Consider the following 14,003-nt stretch of genomic DNA (forward strand, 5'->3'; position numbering starts at 1 on the left):
AATTCAAAAGACATATGCACTGTTCAAGCATACATTCAGAAAACAAGAATCATTGTCACCACATCAATATAATTAAACTAAGTTCAAGGATAAATTCAAAACTCATGTACTTCTTGTTCTTTTGAATTAAAACATTTTTCATTTAAGAGAGGTGATGGATTCATAGGACATTTATATCTTTAAGACAAAGTTACTAACTACTAATGATCATGTAATGAAGACACAAACACAGATAAGCACATAACATAGAAAACGAAAAACAGAAGAAATAAGAACAAGGAATGAATCCACCTTAGTGATGTCCTTGAGCTCTTCTATATCTCTTCCTTGTCTTTGTTGCTCCTCCTTCATTGCTTTTAGATATTCTCTAATTTCATTAAGGATGATGGAGTGCTCTTGATGTTCCACCCTTAGTTGCTTCCAATAATTGTGTGGAAGAAAATGTATCCCTTGAGGTATCTCAGGGATCTCTTGATTTGCAGTCAAATGTTCTACCACTGAGTTATAGACCCTTGATGGAAGCTTTTGTCTTTCCTTTCCTCTTTCTAGAGGTTTCTCTGGCCTTAGGTGCCATCAATGGTTATGGAAAAAACAAAAAAGCTATGCTTTTACCACACCAAACTTAGAATGTTGCTCGCCCTCGAGCAAAAGAAGAAAGAATAGAAGAATAAGAAGATATGGAGGAGATGGATGGGAGTGTGTATTCGGCCATATGGGTGGGATTGGGTGGGAGAGAGATGTTGAATTTTGAAGGTAGTGGGTGTATGGATGTGAGTGGTAAATGGAAAGAGAGATGATGAGGTAGGTGGGGATCCTGTGGGGTCCACAGATCCTGAGATGATCCTGTGGGATCCACAGATCCTGAGGTGTCAAGGCATTTACATCCCTGCACCAATTTAGGCATGTAAAATGCCCTTGCACACAACTCTGGGCGTTCAGCGCCAGGTTGGTGCCCATTTTGGGCGTTCAACGCCCCTTTGCTGCCATTTCTGGCGTTGAACGCCAGAACCATGCTTGTTCTGGGCGTTTAGCGCCAGGATGCTCCCATTCTGGGTGTTCAGCGCCAGAACTATGCTCTGTTCTGGCGTTTGAACGCCAGACAGATGCTCCTCCAGGGTGTGATTTTTCTTCTGCTGTTTTTGATTCCGTTTTCAATTTTTCTATTTATTTTGTGACTTCACATGATCATAAACCTAGGAAAACATGAAAAACAATGAAAATAAAAGTTAGATAAACATTGGGTTGCCTCCCAACAAGCGCTTCTTTAATGTCAATAGCTTGACAGTGGGCTCTCATGGAGTCTCACAGATGTGCAGAGCTTTGTTGAGACTCTCCGACACCAAACTTAGAGTTTGGATATGGGAGTTCAACACCAAACTTAGAGTTTGGTTGTGGCCTCCCAACACCAAACTTAGAGTTTGACTGTGGGGGCTCTGGTTGACTCTGCTTTGAGAGAAGCTTTTCATGCTTCCTCTCCATGGTTGCAGAGGGAGATCCTTGAGTTTTGAATACAAGGGAGTTCTCATTCCATTGAAGGACTATTTCACCTCTGTCAACATCAATCACAGCTCTTGCTGTGGCCAGGAAAGGTCTTCCTAGGATGATGGATTCATCCTCTTCCTTTCCAGTATCCAGGACTATGAAATCAGTAGGTATGTAAAGGCCCTCAACCTTTACTAATACATCTTCTACTTGTCCATAAGCCTGTCTTCTTGAGCTGTCTGCCATCTCTAGTGAGATTTTAGCAGCTTGCACCCCATAGATTCCCAGTTTCTCTATCACAGAGAGGGGCATGAGGTTTACTCCTGAACCAAGGTCACACAGAGCTTTAAAGATCATAGTGCCTATGGTACAAGGTAATATGAACTTTCCAGGATCCTGTCTCTTCTGAGGCAATGTCAGTTGATCCAGATCACTTAGTTCATTGATGAACAAGGGAGGTTCAACTTCCCAAGTATTAATGCCAAATAATTTGGCATTCAGCTTCATGATTGCACCAAGAAACTTGGCAGTTTGCTCTTCAGTGACATCCTCATTCTCTTCAGAAGAGGAATACTCATCAGAGCTCATGAAGGGCATAAGGAGGTTCAATGGAAGCTCTATGGTCTCTAGATGAGCCTCAGAGTCCCTTGGTTCCCCAGAGGGAAGCTCCTTATTGATCACTGGACGTCCCAGGAGGTCTTCCTCCTTGGGATTCACGTCCTCTCCTTTCCTCATAGGTTCGGCCATGGCGCTTATGTCAATGGCCTTGCACTCTCCTTTTGGATTCTCTTCTGTATTGCTTGGGAGAGTACTAGGAGGGATTTCAGTGATCCTTTTACTCAGCTGGCCCACTTGTGCTTCCAGATTTCTAATGGAAGACCTTGTTTCATTCATGAAACTTACAGTGGCCTTAGATAGATCAGAGACTAGATTTGCTAAATTAGAAGCATTTTGTTCAGAGTTCTCTGTCTGTTGCTGAGTTGATGATGGAAAAGGTTTGCTATTGCTAAACCTGTTTCTTCCACCATTATTAAAGCCTTGTTGAGGCTTTTGATCCTTCCATGAGAAATTTGGATGATTTCTCCATGTTGAGTTATAGGTGTTTCCATAAGGTTCACCTAAGTAATTTACCTCTGCTATTGCAGGGTTCTCAGGATCATAGGCTTCTTCTTCAGAAGATGCCTCTTGAGTACTGTTGGATGCAGCTTGCATTCCATGCAGACTCTGAGAAATCATATTGACTTGCTGAGTCAATATTTTGTTCTGAGCCAGTATGGCATTCAGAGTATCAACCTCAAGAACTCCCTTCTTCATAGGCGTCCCATTACTCACAGGATTCCTTTCAGAAGTGTACATGAACTGGTTATTAGCAACCATGTCAATGAGTTCTTGAGCTTCTGCAGGTGTTTTCTTTAGGTGAATGGATCCACCTGCAGAAGTGTCCAGTGACATCTTTGATAGCTCAGACAGACCATCATAGAATATATCCAGGATGGTCCATTCTGGAAGCATGTCAGAAGGACACTTTTTGGTCAACTGTTTGTATCTTTCCCAAGCTTCATAGAGGGATTCACCTTCTTTCTGTCTGAAGGTTTGAACATCAGCTCTAAGCTTGCTCAGCTTTTGAGGAGGAAAGTACTTGGCTAAGAAAGCCGTGACCAGCTTATCCCAAGAGTTCAGGCTGTCTTTAGGTTGAGAATCCAACCATAATCTAGCTCTGTCTCTTACAGCAAAAGGGAAAAGCATGAGCCTGTAGACTTCGGGATCTACTCCATTAGTCTTAACAGTATCACATATCTGCAAGAATTCAGTTAAGAACTGAAAAGGATCTTCAGATGGAAGTCCATGAAACTTGCAGTTCTGCTGCATCAGAGAAACTAATTGAGGTTTCAGCTCAAAGTTGTTTGCTCCAATGGCAGGAATGGAGATGCTTTTTCCATGTAAATTGGAATTAGGTGCAGTAAAGTCACCAAGCATCCTCCTTTCATTATTATTATTTTCGCCTGCCATCTCCTCTGCCTGTTCGAAAATTTCTGAAAGGTTATCTCTGGATTGTTGTATTTTAGCTTCTCTAAATTTTCTCTTCAGAGTTCTTTCAGGTTCTGGATCTGCTTCCACAAGAATGTTCTTATCCTTGCTCCTGCTCATATGACAAGGAGGAATGGCCAGAAAAATGATAATAATAATAGAGATCCTTTATACCACAGTATAGGGATCCCTTTGTAAGTAGAAGAAGAGGGGGAGATAAAGGATGTGATGTAAAGGAAGAAACACAACTGTGAGGATTGGAATGTGAGATGAGATGTTAGGACATGAATGAATAAATAGAATGAGATGGGGGAGGAATAATTTTCGAAAATTATTTTGAAAAAGAGTTAGTGATTTTTGAAAATTGGTTTTTGAAAATTAGTTAGTATTTTTTTTTTTCGAAAATTTTTTTAAAATCAAAAATAAAAATAATTAGTTAATAAAAAAGAAATTTTTGAAAAAGATGGAAGATATTTTCGAAAATGAGAGAGAGAGAGTTAGTTAGGTGGTTTTGAAAAAGATAAGAAACAAACAAAAAGTTTGTTAGTTAGTTGAAACAAATTTTGAAAAGATAAGAAGTTAGGAAGTTAGAAAAGATATTTTGAAAAGATATTTTTGAAAAAGATAAGATAAGAAGATATTTTTGAAAAGATATGATTGAAATTAGTTTTGAAAAAGATTTGATTTTTTAAAATCACAATTAATGACTTGATTCACAAGAAATCACAAGATATGATTCTAGAACTTAAAGTTTGAATCTTTCTTAACAAGTAAGTAACAAACTTGAAATTTTTGAATCAAAACATTAATTGTTATTGTTATTTTCGAAAATTATGATATAAAATAAGAAAAAGATTTTTGAAAAAGATTTTTGGAATTTTCGAAAATAACTAAGAATTTTGAAAAAGATTTGATTTTTGAAAAAGATTTTGAAAAAGATAAGATTTTCAAATTGAAAATTTGATTTGACTCATGAGAAACAATTTGATTTTAAAAATTTTTGAAAAAGTCAACTCAAATTTTCGAATTTGATGAGAGAAAAAGGGAAAGATATTTTTTTGATTTTTGAATTTTTTATGAAAAACATGAAAATTATGCAATGCATGAAATTTTTAGATCAAAACAATGTGATGCATGCAAGAATACTATGAATGTCAAGATGAACACCAAGAACACTATGAAGATCATGATGAACATCAAGAACACATTTTTGAAAAATTTTTAATGCAAAGAAAACATGTAAGACACCAAACTTAGAAATCTTTCATGTTTAGACTCTAAGAAACGAAAAATGCACATGTAAAACAAGAAAAGACACAAAACATGAAAACATCAAGGTCAAACAAGAAGACTTACCAAGAACAACTTGAAGATCATGAAGAACACTATGAATGCATGATATTTTCGAAAAATGCAAGATGCATATGCAATTGACACCAAACTTATGATATGACTCAAGACTCAAACAAGAACACAAAAATATTTTTGATTTTTATGATTTTCTAATTTTTTTTTGGATTTTTTTCGAAAATTTATTGAAAAGGGAAAATAAGGATTCCAAAATTTTTAATATGAATTCCAGGAATCTTGCATTCTTAGTCTAAAGCTTCAGTCCAGGAATTAGACATGGCTCACTAGCCAGCCAAGCTTTCAATGAAAGCTCCGGTCCAAAACACTAGACATGGCCAATGGCCAGCCAAGCTTCAGCATGTAACATCAGAGTATATTGATCTTGATAGCAAATTGCTGCTCATCATTTACCAAGTATGTAACTTACCTCTGATGGTTTGGAAGCCTCAGTCCAAAAGAATTTAGACATGGCTTTACAGCCAGCCAGGCTTCACATGCTCCATGAAACACTAGAATTCATTCTTAAAAATCTTGAATAAAATTTTTGAAAACATTTTTATTTTTTTTCGAAAACAGATGAGAGATTTTTGAAAATATTTTTGAAAAATTTTTGAAAATAAAATAAAAAGAAAATTACCTAATCTGAGCAACAGGATGAACCGTCAGTTGTCCAAACTCAAACAATCCCCGGCAACGGCGCCAAAAACTTGGTGCACGAAATTGTGATCTCTGGTAATGGCTTCTTAGGCCAGATACTCTGATCTAGTTTTACAGTCTGTCACAACTTCGATACAACTAACCAGCAAGTGCACTGGGTCGTCCAAGTAATACCTTACGTGAGTAAGGGTCGAATCCCACGGAGATTGTTGGTATGAAGCAAGCTATGGTCACCTTGTAAATCTCAGTCAGGCAGATATAAAGTGATAATGGTGTTTTCGAATATTATATAATAGAATAGGGATAGAGGTACTTATGTAAATCATTGGTAGGAATTTCAGATAAGCGAATGGAGATGCTTTTCGTTCCTCTGAACCTCTGCTTTCCTGCTATCTTCATCCAATCAGTCTTACTCCTTTCCATGGCTGGCTTTATGTGATACATCACCACTGTCAATGGCTACTTTCGGTCATCTCTCGGGAAAATGATCCAATGCCCTGTCACGGCACGGCTAATCGTCTGGAGGCATCACCCTTGTCAATGGCTTCATCTTATCCTCTCAGTGAATAATATGCTCACGCACCCTGTCACGGCACGGCTATTCATCTGTCGGTTCTCGATCATGCTGGAATAGGATTTACTATCCTTTTGCGTCTGTCACTAACGCCCTGCAATCGCGAGTTAGGAGCTCGTCACAGTCATTCATTCATCGAATCCTACTCAGAATACCACAGACAAGGTTTAGACTTTCTGGATTCTCTTGAATGCGCCATCATTCTAGCTTACGCCACGGAGATTCTGATTAAGAGATCTAAGAGATATTCATTCTAGCTTAATTCATGTAGAACAGAAGTGTTTGTCAGACACGCGTTCATAAAGGAGAAGGATGATGAGCGTCACACATAATCATCACCTTCATCACGTTCTTGGGTGCGAATGGATATCTTAGAAGAGAAATAAGAAGAATTGAATAGAAAACAGTAGTACTTTGCATTAATCTTTGAGGAACAGCAGAGCTCCACACCTTAATCTATGGAGTGTAGAAACTCTACCGTATGAAAATACATAAGTGAAGGTCCAGGCATGGCCGAGATGGCCAGCCCCCTAAAGCGTGATCAAAGGATCATAAGGTAATCCAAAGATGTCTAATACAATAGTAAGAGGTCCTATTTATAATAAACTAGTCACTAGGGTTTACATGAGTAAGTAATTGATGTACAAATCCACTTTCGGGGCCCACTTGGTGCGTGCTTGGGCTTGGGCTTGAGTGTTACACGTGCAGAGGCCATTTGTGGAGTTGAACGCCAGTTTCTGTGCCAGTTTGGGCGTTCAACTCTGGTTTTGGATCCTTTTCTGGCGCTGGACGCCAGATTTGGGCAGAAAGCTGGCGTTGAACGCCAGTTTACGTCATCGATTCTTGGCCAAAGTATGGACTATTATACATTTCTGGAAAGCCCTGGATGTCTACTTTCTAACGCAATTGGAAGCGCGCCATTTCGAGTTCTGTAGCTCCAGAAAATCCACTTTGAGTGCAGGGAGGTCAGAATCCAACAGCATCAGCAGTCCTTTTTCAACCTCTGAATCTGATTTCTGCTCAAGTCCCTCAATTTCAGCCAGAAAATACCTGAAATCACAGAAAAACACACAAACTCATAGTAAAGTCCAGAAATGTGAATTTTAACATAAAATCTATTAAAAACATCCCTAAAAGTAACTAGATCCTACTAAAAACATACTAAAAACAATGTCAAAAAGCGTATAAATTATCCGCTCATCACCCCACACAGCAGAACTAGATCTTCTCCCTGCGAAAAAGTGTTGAAAGAGGATTGCTGGTACCCCGATTCATGGACAACTGAAGGGTCCTAACAAAGGACAGGATATGATACAAGGATGGGAGTTTCTTCGACGAAATTAGTTAGGACGCGTCAGGTTTCTTTCGTCATAGTTATTTTTGTTAGGAATTTCTATTTAATTAGGGACCGTACTCATGGAAACCTTTTTTTTTAGCTTGCTTATGTGTGTTCAATTCAGTTTTTTAATCGCTTATTTATTTTACCTTCATGCATATTCCTCTTCTTTCTTGCATGACGATTGAGATTATTTGCTTCCCAAAAGAGTGACACCATATCCAAAGGTCTTCAAGGATAGGATTTAACTTAGGTGTTATAAGAGGAGTTGCAATTCAGCCCTATTAGGAATAAAGAAGGCTTTGGTTGAGGAAGATCAACGAATCAAATTTTGTCATTCATGTTCGCAAATTTAGGTACGTTTTCGATCTCAGTTATTTATTTCTCAATGATTTAACATGGATGATCTTAGAGTTGAGGAATCCTAGAATTTTCAACACGCATGTGGTGAAACCTATTGCCTATTAAGGTCATTAAAAGAATGAATAATGCTTTTATCACTACAAGAATATGGCCGATTAGCTACCACAAAAAGAGTCGTAAAATCATCGCTAATCTGACGCAAAAGAAAATTTGTGGAGGATTAGCTACCGCCTAGCAACTAATGCTTTCTTCGCTAATTACAAGTTGCAAATCAGTGAGGCAAACACAACAGTCGCTAATTCATCGGAAAATTTTTTAGCTACCGAATAGATAGTCACAAATCCATCACTAAAGTAAAAGCTAGTTCCGTAGAAAAAATAAACTAAATGGTAGTCGCTAATTAGCGACAAACTCTACTGCAGTAGACTCATCACTAAATGAAAGAAAACTTCGTAGACAAAATTGAATGCTTAGTTGACGTTAATTAGTGAGGAATTTTTCTGAACCTAACTCGTCGCAAGTTGTCCGCTAATATGATCGCAAATCTGTCACATTTTATAACAAATATATAGTTAATCTTTGAAAATTATTAATCAAATTTGGAGGAATTTTCTCACTAAACCAAAGCTATTCGAAATGAGAAAGTAGAGTTGTGAAATAATCACTAATTTGAGAGGAAATAATATGTAGTCAATTAGTTGCAATACTATCACAAAATGTCATTGCAAATTTCTTTTAAACTAGTAACAAATCGATAGGTATCTCACAAATGTTTCAGTCGCAATGGAGTCTTTAATTTGTCACCATCATCAACAGCGAGTATGTCGCTAATTTTTCTAAAATATCGGTTAGAATGCCAATTTTGTTGCAATACTAAAATAAACATCATATTATTTTTTTATTTTAGTGATTGAACTAAATGATTATAATGGATATAAATAAAATTAGTTCATCAAAATTATACATGTTTAAAAAAATTCAAATCCAACATATTTATTAAAATAAAAGTCTAATGTAACATCTCCAACATAGACACTTCACAAATGAAATACCAAAAAAAAAAAAAAACGCTGAATCTATCAATATCAATAACTATAAAAATCAATCCAAATAATTATTTATCAACTAAGTAAACTACCAATAAATGTAGGCTAACTTCTATAAAACCTAAAAATGAAACAAATTTTCCAATCAATTATCTATCAAACAAATAAACTACCTAAATAAGCTAAGCCTAACAAAATGCATTAACATAAGCCACTTAATCAATATTATTGCCAGCAAAATCACTCTAATGGTCCTTTTTCATTAACCTTACCTAATTTTGGATTGTTTTCTTTGGGGAATCCTAGAATCTTACAAAGGAGAAATAGTAAATTACTGTGTATAGCTTCATTTACAACACTAGGCAACACTGTTTTTATAGCACTAGGCAATGCTTCTTTAATAGCTTCAGTGATGTCTGCTTGTGAAATCAGTTTGACTGTAGAAATACCTGTATCTTATGGTAATAACACATCTCTATGATCACGAATACCAATATCTGAACTGCGGCCTAACCCATTAACTTGTCCTTTCTTGTTGGTTCCTACAACTTCTGTCCACAGTCAGGATCAACTTCAGGTTGATCTATTAAATTTCTCTATATTTTTGTGATATTGCCTCTCCATATAAGTCCTACAGCAGAAAAATAAGGACATATTATTAAGAAAACTAAAACTAAATTATACTACAAAATTAAAGACACTTACAATAATTTCCTTGGATAATTCAGAAATATATTCTCTACTTTTTTTCTTATGAACATCATCATATACTTCAAGAAAAGATACACGATGATTCAACTTAGCTTCCTGTAACAATATTTATTAGAATATACTATCATATATCATTTGAGATAGGCAATATTTTTCTTTATACCTTTCTTCTCTTATGTTCCAAAACTGATAGACCCTGCAATGTGTAGTTTATCAGCAGGCATAGCAGCCTTATTTTTTTGACTAGCCACAAACTTGTTTTGCAACTTTGAATCTAACCAATGATCAACTAAGTCATTCCAAACATCAACTTTCATTGCTTTAGGTCCATAACCCTTAATGTTAGCAATACTAGTAGAGTTTGTCTCCTTAAAAACTCTATCCCTTGCTCTTTTCAAAATATTAGGATAGTAGTAATGCATTGTCTTATTTCAAAAAATTCTTGCCATAGTCTTATCATAATTTGATGCAAATTCATATTTTTCCTAAATTTAAAAAGTGAAAGACTTAGCAACTACTCAATCCAATTATTTGTAAAAATTTCATTGAAGCAACATTATAATCACTAACCAGAAAATCTTTAAACAACTCGTCCTTCATGTTTGGACAATAATCCTGTCATTTTGGCGCTGAAGAAGGCATCCTACTAAATCTTTTTGTGATGTCACGATTTACCGTATGATTTGCAAATCTCTTCCTACATTGAAAAAATACACAATTATCAAAAATTATTTAACACACAACAACATAGATCATCAAAGCAATAACAAATTCTAGGCTTAGCTATACTACTCATAACCTTAAAATAATTCATGAAAATAACATAGATCATAAGAATATAAAGCTCTCAAGAGTGCAAGACTAAAGCAGCTTTCATCTTCATGCAAGCAATCCCAATAAGAATTTCATATACCCAACAACAAATAGAATTTGTTATATGACAGATTTAATCTTTTTTCTACTCGGAATTTTTTATCTAATCTCCTTCTAAACACACTTTAAATTATTGCTACTTTAAATTTTAATGAACTAAAATAGAGCTAAAGTAAATTTTATTTTCCCATACTTATATTTATATGTAATAACAGTCAAGATCAAACTTTCTCTCTATAAATTTTTTCCAAAAATCAGTAATTGTTAATTGTAAATTATCGTGTTCTTGTCAAAATAGCTTTATCCTAAATAAAATGAGGCCTAAAATCTATTGATCTTACAAATGCAAACCAATCATACAAATACATACAATTAGTAGAATAATACACTATTATAATTTAATTTTCATATATTAAATTATACTTCTTTTAAAAAATACAACATATGCATTACTAACAAGAATAATGATTAATGAATGACATAATGTATACCAAAATTCAAAAATGAATGGCATAGCAGGTTTGGGTTATGAACAAAAAATCAAACGGAGTTTTAATACTTTGCTCTATGCACAAACATCAAAACATGCTCAAAATTTGATTTAGTATCTATCCAGAAAAAATCAGATCCATGAATTCTACCTTTGTGATAATTTCAATATGATAAAGTGTGAAATAAATATATATAAAAGTCACAACGTAATCAAGGATAAAATCTAGTAATAAACTAATTAATTAAAGACCGTGTACTTAATGATACCCTTCTTTTTTTTTATTTTAAGTAGAAAGCATGTCGATATAGCAAAGTCAAAATAACATTGTTATAACTACTTACGACTTAATGCCTTTCTTTACAGCTATTATCAGCTTCCTGCTACTCCTATTTTTAGTATGCACCGTTGATTGTCTAATATTATGTAGCTCATTATCTTCTACGTCTAACGCAGATGTGTCAGACAAATTAGCACTTAAAATGAATAAGAGACAATTTTAAATTAGATGTGTAGTCACTTGTAAATATGTAAACATTTAGCAGTTGAAGTAAGTCATACCATCTAATTATGGTGACGATTGTGATAAAGATTGTGGGGGATGGTTGTAATGCTGATCCAACATTCAATTGTGTAAAATGAGGTTCACCATTATTATCGCTCTGTTGACCTAAACATAAAAAAAGACCAAAAAAAAAAAGATAGGATAAAACCACTTCCTAGCCTGGGATTAAATAAATCACAATGAAAACATATAACTCAAATGTATAGTACAACTAGATACTTAACACGTGTACTAATGGTTGAAAAGAATCAATATCAACAGTTTACTCACCTAAACTCAATAAAATAGGCATACATCATATTTCCTAAATCAAGAGTTGATAATGGTAAAATAAATTCAACGGCAAATGTATACCTGGCCTACACGAGGAAAGCTGATATTGATCGATACGAGTGTTTCGTATTATTTGTCCACCTCTACCTTTTGGTGCCATGATTATCTATCAAATAAAAATAAATAAATAAAAAGTGTTATTAAAATATTTAAATACAACCAGTTAAAATATTTAGAAATGATAGTTACCAATAAAAAAGAATAATAAAACATTATTACACAATTTAGATCACAAAATTTGAATTAGCATATTTTTAGAATTATAAATATGTTGTATTAACTGCCCATTTTTTTTGTCTGAATAAAATAATTTATCAATTCAAGTTATTACCTACATTTGTGCACATAACACTTGTCATTTCCATTCTGTTTTTAAGCCAGATACCTCATCATAATTTGGCATTCATCTTTAAATAATAAACATGATTTCTGACACATAATACTACATGTATTGACACAATCCTCATTGAAACCTAAATGAATGTATGTCTAAACACATACATTTCTTTTTACTAAAAAAATAGCTTTATTAAGAAATAAAAGTTAAGAAAAATATGTGCACACCATATAATAAGTCTGTACCAAAATAACGAATTGGAAATTAAATTGCAATAATATATTACTAATTTATTTGTGATATGCAAATTTTTTTTATCATTGATGCCTAATTGTAGCATGATTAATAAGAACAAAAGAATATTTCTAGCAACAATAATACACATTACTGATTTTTTGAGGGAGAATTCATAGACAATTGTAACATAAATATAAATACACGTTTATAATTTTTTAATGTAAAGAGTGGAAGAATTCATATAGAATTATATATTTTTTTGAAAAAGGGACAACTCAATACACCAAGCTTGCAAGGACTTGAACCAATAATTTGGTTAAAAAGTAGCATGTTTAATGTTGGAAAAAAAAATCTTGAACCATGTCTTAGATACTAATGCATAAAGAGTTGCAAGTCATTAATTAGCTAAGGCAACCAAACATTATTCAAAGCATTACTAATTAGCTAAAGCAAGAATATAGTCTTGCACGTGATGTGAATTTAGGTCGTGTTTAGTTAATGGGTGGAAGAAAATAAGACATAAACACAAATAACCATAGACATAACAATAAACAATTTTTTTTTATTTGTTTGGTAAATAATACACAACACAATACACAAATCACAATTATATTAAAATGTTAATGTTATTCGTCTCTTTCCTTCATTAACACTATATCACAATAACAGCACATCCACTGCCTCCACTTCAATTTGTTATTTTTCTTTTAAGATTGGCGCAGTCACTACCAATATTTTCAACAACTCAAATATAGAAGCAACAAACTCAGATATAGATTATTATAAAGAATAAATGACCATTTGTATCCATAAAAGATGAAAACACTGACATATGTACCCACACTAAATCGAAACTAAACTTGTACCCATACAAGATGCCCTTTGTGTGACAAAAGTACCCTATCTTTGGAGGATTGGAGTGCCACGTAGGGTACTTTTGTCACACGGAAGATATCTTGCATGGGTACAAGTTTAATTTCCATCTAGTGTGGATACATATGTCAGCGTTTTCATCTTTTATGGATATAAATGGTCATTTATTCTAAAAAAATAAACACTAAAATTTACAGCAATAGCAAAATCTAATTCAACAAAGATGCGAGAATCCAAGAAAACTTTGAATGCAAGTACTATCACAATCATATTAAATTAACGACAAGAACAAGCATGGGAAGAGATTAAGATAACCTGCAATGTGTTGAAAGGAGCAGCAGACCCCTTCAGCGGTGTCGTGGATCAGACCTCCTTCAACGGTGTTATGGATCGGACCTCCTTTAGTAGTGTCGTTGATTGGACCTCCTTCAGCGGACCTCCTTCTTTAAACAAACGACACCAATAGTATAGCAATCCTTCCTTCTCGATGACCAGCAATCCTTGTTTTTCTTTCTTTTTCTAAGTGGGCTAAATGGCAGAAGGGGAGATAGTGGGAATAGTGGAGTTTTTAATTTTTTATTTGAAGTATTGCAAACTGCAAAGGGCACTGTGTGCGGTTTTTGTTTTTGGCTTTTAGTGCTTTTTTAAATTAGGTATAGTATAATTTTTTTAAAATTTTTGTGTTCCTATTTTTTAAAGTTGAAATTTATATTTTTTTAAGAATAATTTAATTTTTAATAAAATTTAA

At 34.3% G+C, this 14,003-nt stretch overlaps 1 non-coding gene across 1 annotated transcript; it reads left to right on the plus strand.

The window, feature by feature from the left end:
- The first annotated feature begins 2,988 nt into the window (after window positions 1-2,988).
- On the plus strand, window positions 2,989-3,096 carry LOC112724529 (small nucleolar RNA R71). The gene has a single exon (XR_003163687.1). It is a non-coding gene; the product is annotated as a small nucleolar RNA R71 (small nucleolar RNA).
- The last annotated feature ends 10,907 nt before the right edge of the window (window positions 3,097-14,003 follow it).

This window comes from Arachis hypogaea, chromosome 11 (genome assembly GCF_003086295.3).
Source record: "Arachis hypogaea cultivar Tifrunner chromosome 11, arahy.Tifrunner.gnm2.J5K5, whole genome shotgun sequence".
In the NCBI taxonomy this organism is placed as follows: Eukaryota; Viridiplantae; Streptophyta; class Magnoliopsida; order Fabales; family Fabaceae; genus Arachis; species Arachis hypogaea.